The sequence below is a fragment of the Anguilla rostrata genome, chromosome 2, assembly GCF_018555375.3.
Source record: "Anguilla rostrata isolate EN2019 chromosome 2, ASM1855537v3, whole genome shotgun sequence".
NCBI lineage: Eukaryota > Metazoa > Chordata > Actinopteri > Anguilliformes > Anguillidae > Anguilla > Anguilla rostrata.
The window spans coordinates 72083850-72091349 of record NC_057934.1 but is presented as its reverse complement, the minus strand read 5'-3'; the positions used below and the strand labels follow the sequence as shown (position 1 = coordinate 72091349).

Sequence of the window (7500 nt, the reverse complement as noted above, 5' to 3'; positions counted from 1 at the left end):
GAGTGGGCGGAGTCTCTGTGGCTTTAACTGTGAGTGGGCGGAGTCTCTGTGGCTTTAACTGTGCGTGGGCGGAGTCTCTGTGGCTTTAACTGTGCATGGGCGGAGTCTCAGTGGCTGTTACTGAGAGGGTGCGGAGTCTCCGTGGCTGTTACTGAGAGGGGGCGGAGTCTCTGTGGCTGTTACTGAGAGGGGGCGGAGTCTCCGTGGCTGTTACTGAGAGGGGGCGGAGTCTCCGTGGCTGTTAATGAGAGTGGGCGGAGTCTCCGCGGCTGTTAATGAGAGTGGGCGGAGTCTCTGTTGCTGTAGCTGAGAGGGGGCGGAGTCTCCGTGGCTGTTAATGAGAGTGGGCGGAGTCTCTGTTGCTGTAGCTGAGAGGGGGCAGAGTCCTTCTGGTGCCCCGGTGGGTAGGGCAGCGATTAACACCCAAGGTGTATCTCATCACTGTGCCACACACAGCTACAGCTGCACACGCTCCTCCAGTCTACTCATCTGCACGCCAGTGACCACTTTACATTCTACACACCGCGTACAATGACAGGAAGGAGAGAGAAAGAGAGAGAGGGAGGGAGAGGGAGAGGGATAGACAGAGAGAGAGAGAGAGAGAGAGAGAGAGAGAGAGAGAGGGAGACATTGAAGGAGGGTATCGCAACGTGCTCCTGCACTTATGAATGAAACTATCAGCCTGGCTTCAAAAGCAACACCCACTCCCTCCAACCTCCCAGCCCCCACCCCCAAACTCTCCTAGCCCCCACCCCCAAAACTCTCCCAGCCCCCACCCCCAAACTCTCCCAGCCCCCACCCCCACACCCTCCCAGCCCCCACCCCCACACCCTCCCAGCCCCCACCCCCAAACTCTCCCAGCCCCCACCCTCAGGAATGAAGAGAAGGACCACAGAAGAGCATTTGCATCAGAGATCCTGGCTTAAGAAACACAGTGTACACACACACACACACGCACGCACGTACGCACACACACACACACACACACAAGCGCGGAAACAGAAGTGTGATCGCACACTGCTTTAGCCGTACTGCGGGGGTCAGTCTCACACCCAGCAGGAGAAGACGAGCTCAGGGTTTACATTAGCACGTTAGCGCTCCACACTTGTGCATTAGCACGTTAGCACGTAAGTGCTCCGCACCTATGCATTAGCACGTTAGCACCACCAAAGCGATTTGAAACCCCAAACCATTCATTGCACACTTAGACACACAAACACACACAAATAAATTAAATGGGATTTACATGGGATGTATATAGAAACAATCAATTTACAAACAAGCATAATGCATGTAAGTGCACACGTGCAGGTTCACATGGACACACACATGCAAACACACAAGGTATCCATACACACAGACATAAAGCATGAAAATGCGCACACACACACACACGCACGCACGCACACACTTAAGAGATGTTTCAGGGCTCAGTGTGGACAGGCCTTTAATAGGCAGATCGTTAATCACCACGGTTACGGGAACGCACATAAACATCACTCAAAGGCTAATTACCCTCTCTGATGGCAACCAATCATCACAGCCCATTCACCCAGCCGTCAATCATGGCAGCAATGAGTGACGGATCAGGAGGAAGAACGAAGAAGAAATTACAGAGAAAAAAGACACAGAAGAGGGGGAAAGATGTGAAGGAAAAGTGCAGGACTGACAGACATTTGTCTGGGTGGGGACTCAGAAAGGCAATTCATCCAGCCTTTCATTAGAAACATCATAAATAAAAAATTACATTTTCTGTGTGCATATGCAAACAAAAAACAATTATCTACCCCTTCACTAATGGCTCTCATAAGTTATCAGAGCTAATCACATTAGCAAACATCATAGCTTACGTGCAATTCCTTAAAAAGAAAATGAGAAGTTTTGCTGATTGTTTTGCTGATTGTTGATGAGTTAGTACTTTGCTGATTGTGAATGGGGTTTTCTGAAAAATGTGAAAAACTACCCAACATAACATCGCATCGTCACTCCAGAGCAGGGGTGCTCAATACGTCGATCGCGATCTACCAGTCGATCGCAAAGGTAGTATTGGTAGATCGCATGAGTACCATGGTGGTTGAACGTGACACTTCCCAGTTGTCTTTAGGCAACAAAACAAATGTGCATAATTTTTTTATTCTTCAGTCATTTCAATGTACTTTAAAACGTATTTTTCTAAGCCTAAATTTCCCACTATAAAAATTCACCCGAACCGTCTGGACGTGGTAATGAGAACTGTCAGTTAGCTATGATTGACAGACCGTGCCCCGTTACCATAGCTACCACCATGCTACGCTCTCTTTGGGAGACTGAATTTTCACAAGCTAGCTAGCTTAGTAGTATATCAAGTATCGATAGATAGCTAAGGTAAGGACGTTGACTTATATCCAATTATAATTTTTGCTATCTAGCTAGCCAAGTTAAGATAAAAGCACAACTATAACGTCCTCATAAAAGCAAACTAGCAAGCTAACGTTATCGATAACATTGCCTTATGAAAGCAAACCTCCTAGCTAGCTAACGTTAGCTAGCTAGCTAAATGAATATCTGATATTCTGATAACCAGAAATAATCTAAAGGCACTCTAATTTAAGTGAACCTAACGTTAGTCAAATATTTGCATTGTCTGAACAGCAGGACGGTGTGTCCTGTCAGATTTCTTTACGGAGCGTGGAAATGGGAGTGGTTACTGTATTCGTGACGCAGCAAAATGACAACTTTCTCAACCGGTTGAAAATAGGACGATGAATTTAAAACGCATATTTCTCCAAAAATACAGAACGGACATATTTAATACTTTGCTCATTGTGTTTCTTCAATGCCTCTTGTGCAAATAGCACATAAAACCGAGAAAGTGTGAAAATCACCATGGTACTCCTTTAAAAAAAATAGACGTCAGCCTATCATCCATCCCGTCACTTGATTGATATAGGGCAGCCAGTTAGATGACATCTGAATTTTTCTGACACTTAGGTCACTGCGCATGCGCAAACAACGGCGCCAAGTGCAGCAAAACTAACAAGCTAGTCAGTCCAAGTACCGTTCCACCATGACTGATGAACATTTGGAAGTGTGCTTGAGGCTGGCTGTCAGCAGCTACTGTCCGGACTATGTATCCCTGGCTGATTCAATTCAGTGCAAGTCATCAGACTAAACTCAAATAATGACAAAAAAATGTACATAGTTAATTATGTTGTGTTGTGCAATATTGGCTCATGCGGTTATGCAAGGTACATCAACATACATTGTACATATAAAGAATCCTCAATATATTTGTAAATAAATATATGTTTTGCATTTTTGTAGTGGGTAGATCATTTTGACTTGGTCATTTTATAAGTAGCTCGCATGCTGAAAAAGTGTGAGCAGCCCTGCTCCAGAGAATATGTCTAGGTGAAAGTGTGGAGGCCCAACTACAGAGAGAAAGAACAAAGAACTTGGGAGAACAAAAGGAACAAAAAAAAAAGACTAAAAAACAAAGACCCGGCAGCGAAAGAATGAAAGAGAGACGGGGGGAGAGAGAGAGAGAGAGATAAAACATGTTTATTGATACAGAGACAGAAAGAGAAAGAAAGTGAGAGAAATAAAGAAAGCGACATGGGGAATGTCTTTAGCAGGCTGACAGGTAATTAGGCCTCTGCCAGGCCACGTGGGGTTGGGTTCTGCCCACAGACCGACAGCGCCGGCGACATTTCCAACCGCTGGAAGCAGGCCAAGAATCAAAAGGGCCCGAACCGCCAAGCCGCCAAACCGCTGTGGCTTAGAACGCGGGTCGCGGACAATTCGGCCATCAGCCTCCCCGACACCCTCTGGGACGGCGTCGTCCCTTTTCCGGCTGATATTTCCCCCGTTTGATTTCTCAGAGGACTGCGGGATTATCCGGGCCCTATTGTCATTAAGACAAAAAAAAAAAAAAAACGTTTACGCTCTGTGGGGTGTGAGATCGCAAACGTGTGAGTAGAATGTTCGAAACCGAACATTCTGACGCTGATGTCACAATCACTGCTGGTAACGGAGTTCTAGAACACTGACTGAAAAATTTAGAAAAAATAAAAAAGTAATTCCAAAAAAAAAAAAACATTTCCGGAAGAACCTGCTCTTCAAAGGGTTAACACTCAAAGCGGTCACTGAAGCCTAGCTGGGCCTGATTAATAGCATGGATGCATACTTCCTGTTCTGAGATATGGTTTGGGCTTTTAATGTGTCATCGCAAAGACCTGCTCTGCAGAGAGAGAGAAGGTCAGAATGCCCGATCAAAATGGAAAGAGATGAAGCTGCCTCCTCCTGCTTTTTAATCACTGTCCAGTTTATTGCAAGCTCAGTGCATTTTTAATGTCATATTTACCCATTTGTATGATCGTTGGACCAAGAAGAATCAATAGTGCGCTTTATTAAAGAGGTATAACACAGCTATTAATGCTTTATTAAGTCTGTATGCATTCTGAAAAAGTGCTTCCTCTTTCATGATCATTTCTATTCAGAGGGCCCTCGATAAACCAGAACGCACATGAACGCACCCACACGCCCTAACCCCCCCCACCCCATGCGACGATCCCGGGGCTGCCTCTCTGCACCCTAACTCCATCTCATATTCAACAGCACTCTTTAAAAAGCTGGCACATGCACACCCCATTCAATAACGCTCTCCCTCAGCAGGCAACAGCTTCATTTCACATGCAGCAGCGTTCCTAGAGAAGATAGCGGCGGAGACTGCAAACCCATCGTTTCATATCTACACCACATTTCATCACCAAAAAAAAAAAGTATAATAATAACACAAAAAAGCCCCTAACCCTTCCCTCTGTCTAATCTGCAGAGCACACGCATCTCTGTGAAGCCACGCGTTCGACTGAAGCCTTTGTCCTTCGCGAGCGCTGGCGGTGGTTACGCAACTGTGTAAAATGGCTCCTTCTGTGAGTGCGCTTGGCTAAAAGCGTCTGATGAGCGCCTAAATTGGACGCTGTAGGAAATTAATTAAAAGAAGAAGCGGTAACAGACACCCTTGGTGCAAACCATAAAGGGAATTCAATCAGGCACAGGCTGCTGAGAGTCACTTAGAATGACAGAGGGGTCCCCTAATGGCACTATTACACCAGCATAAGCAAACGAGACACAGAGCCGCATCACTCTCTCGCTGATATAACTCAGGAGGGTAAGATCACCTGCCACACGAATCTAAAGTAATATAATGCATGGGGGGGGGGGGGGGGGGGGGGGGGAAATCACACAAATTTTTTGCTTTTGTGAATGTGGAGGGTGGGGGAGGAAAAAACCACAGAAGGAAAAATAATCGTCAAGCACTAAAGAGGACGAAGGGGAGATTTGTGCGAAAGAGAAGCACGGCAGCCGACCGAAGACTCGCCCGATTAAGACAGAATCTCTACTGATGGAAGGATCTTCAGCGCACCTGCAACGAACCTCTGCCCCCCGGGTGGGTTTGGCTTTAACCTGGTTTCACCGCTGGCGTTGGGCTCAGACATAAACCGGTGAATCAGCTCACTGGCAAATGAAATCACTCGGTTTGTTTCTATTTCATCAGACATTTCATAATTGGTGCCAGATGCAGTATGACGTTTATGCTTCGGCCCCCTGTGATTACAAAAAGCAAGATATTTAACTCACTAGAAGAATTCATTTTGGGTTTCGGGAATCACTGGTATTTTAATTTATTTCCACACACTGGATCAGAGCCTGTGCAATTGACCCTGCTGTAGATAACACACTTCAGGGTCCTACACTGTGTTATAGACCCTGCTGTAGATAACACACTTCAGGGTCCTACACTGTGTTATAGACCCTGCTGTAGATAACACACTTCAGGGTCCTACACTGTGTTATAGACCCTGCTGTAGATAACACACTTCAGGGTCCTACACTGTGTTATAGACCCTGCTGTAGATAACACACTTCAGGGTTCTACACTGTTATAGACCCTGCTGTAGATAACACACTTCAGGGTCCTACACTGTGTTATAGACCCTGCTGTAGATAACACACTTCAGGGTCCTACACTGTGTTATAGACCCTGCTGTAGATAACACACCTCAGGGTAGTACACTGTGTTATAGACCCTGCTGTAGATAACACACTTCAGGGTAGCACACTGTGTTATAGACCCTGCTGTAGATAACACATCCAGCCTGTGCTGGATTACACAGTGAGAAACAGCTGAAGGACACAGTGGAAAGATTTCAGTGTCAGCCCCGGTCACTATTAATCAAGGCCCATCTCCCCCCCCCCCCCCCCCCGTCCTTTTATTCCTCTTAAAAAGATCATTTCCTCTCAGGATGGCTTAAACGTCCTTCAACCTCAGGGGTATTTAAAGAGACATTCCTCAATCTGTGTTACCTGTGGGAACAATCCAGTGCACTTTTCAGACTCTACCTAATGGCTCGCTCGCTCACTCACTCACTCACTCACTCACTCATTCAGCTACTTATGCACTCTTTAATTCATCCATTCACCTATTCACCAGTTCATCCAGTTAACAATGCAGCGATTCCTCCATTATTCATCCATTAATTTGTTTATTCACTTAATAATTGTTTCATCCATTCAGTTGCTAGCTCAATGTTTAATTAATTCACATATTTACCAAGTTGTTAATTTAGTCAGTTATTCACTGAGCCCTTCAAACAAGCAGGAAGAGAGAGGGAGAGAGGAGGGTGGAATGAAAGAGTGGGAGAAAGGGGGAAGAGTGTGAGAGAGAACAGAGGAGCAGGGAGAGACCGAGAAGGAGGAAAAGGGAAGAAGTGAAAAGATAGGAGGGAAGGAAGGATTGAGAGGATGGAAGGAGGAGAGAGGGGGAGGATAATGGATGGAGGACAGAAGAGAGAGGAAGAACAAAGGATGGAAGACAGATGAGGGGAAGAGAAAGGCTGAAGGGGCTGAGCGGAGGAAGTGGGGGAGGAGAGGTGTAGTACTGTGCGTGTCCTGGATGACACGGGAGGCTGTAAATCAGCCTTAAAGAGCGTTCCCACAGTCCCTGGAGCCCAGTACTGCAGCACAGAGCCAACTCAGCCTGGACTGAGCTCACCTCTCTCTCTCTCTCTATTACACACACACACACACACACACACACATAAACACAGCCAGCTACAGACACAGAATGAGCTCACCTCTCTCTCTCTCTCTATTTCACTCCCTCGCTCTCTCTCTCTCACACACACACACACACACACACACACACACACACACATAAACACAGCCAGCTACAGACACAGAATGAGCTCACCTCTCTCTCTCTCTCTCTATTTCATTCCCTCGCTCTCTCTCTCTCTCACACACACACACATAAGCACAGCCAGCTACAGACACAGAATGAGCTCACCTCTCTCTCTCTCTATTTCACTCCCTCGCTCTCTCTCTCTCTCACACACACACACATAAACACAGCCAGCTACAGACACAGAATGAGCTCACCTCTCTCTCTCTCTCTCTATTTCACTCCCTCGCTCTCTCTCTCTCACACACACACACACACACATAAACACAGCCAGCTAC

At 46.4% G+C, this 7500-nt stretch overlaps 1 protein-coding gene across 1 annotated transcript in view; it reads right to left on the bottom strand.

The window, feature by feature from the left end:
• The window catches only part of LOC135249100 (ras-related protein Rab-26), a 66622-nt gene that overhangs the window by 23590 nt on the left and 35532 nt on the right, over positions 1-7500 (bottom strand). The window lies entirely within an intron of this gene.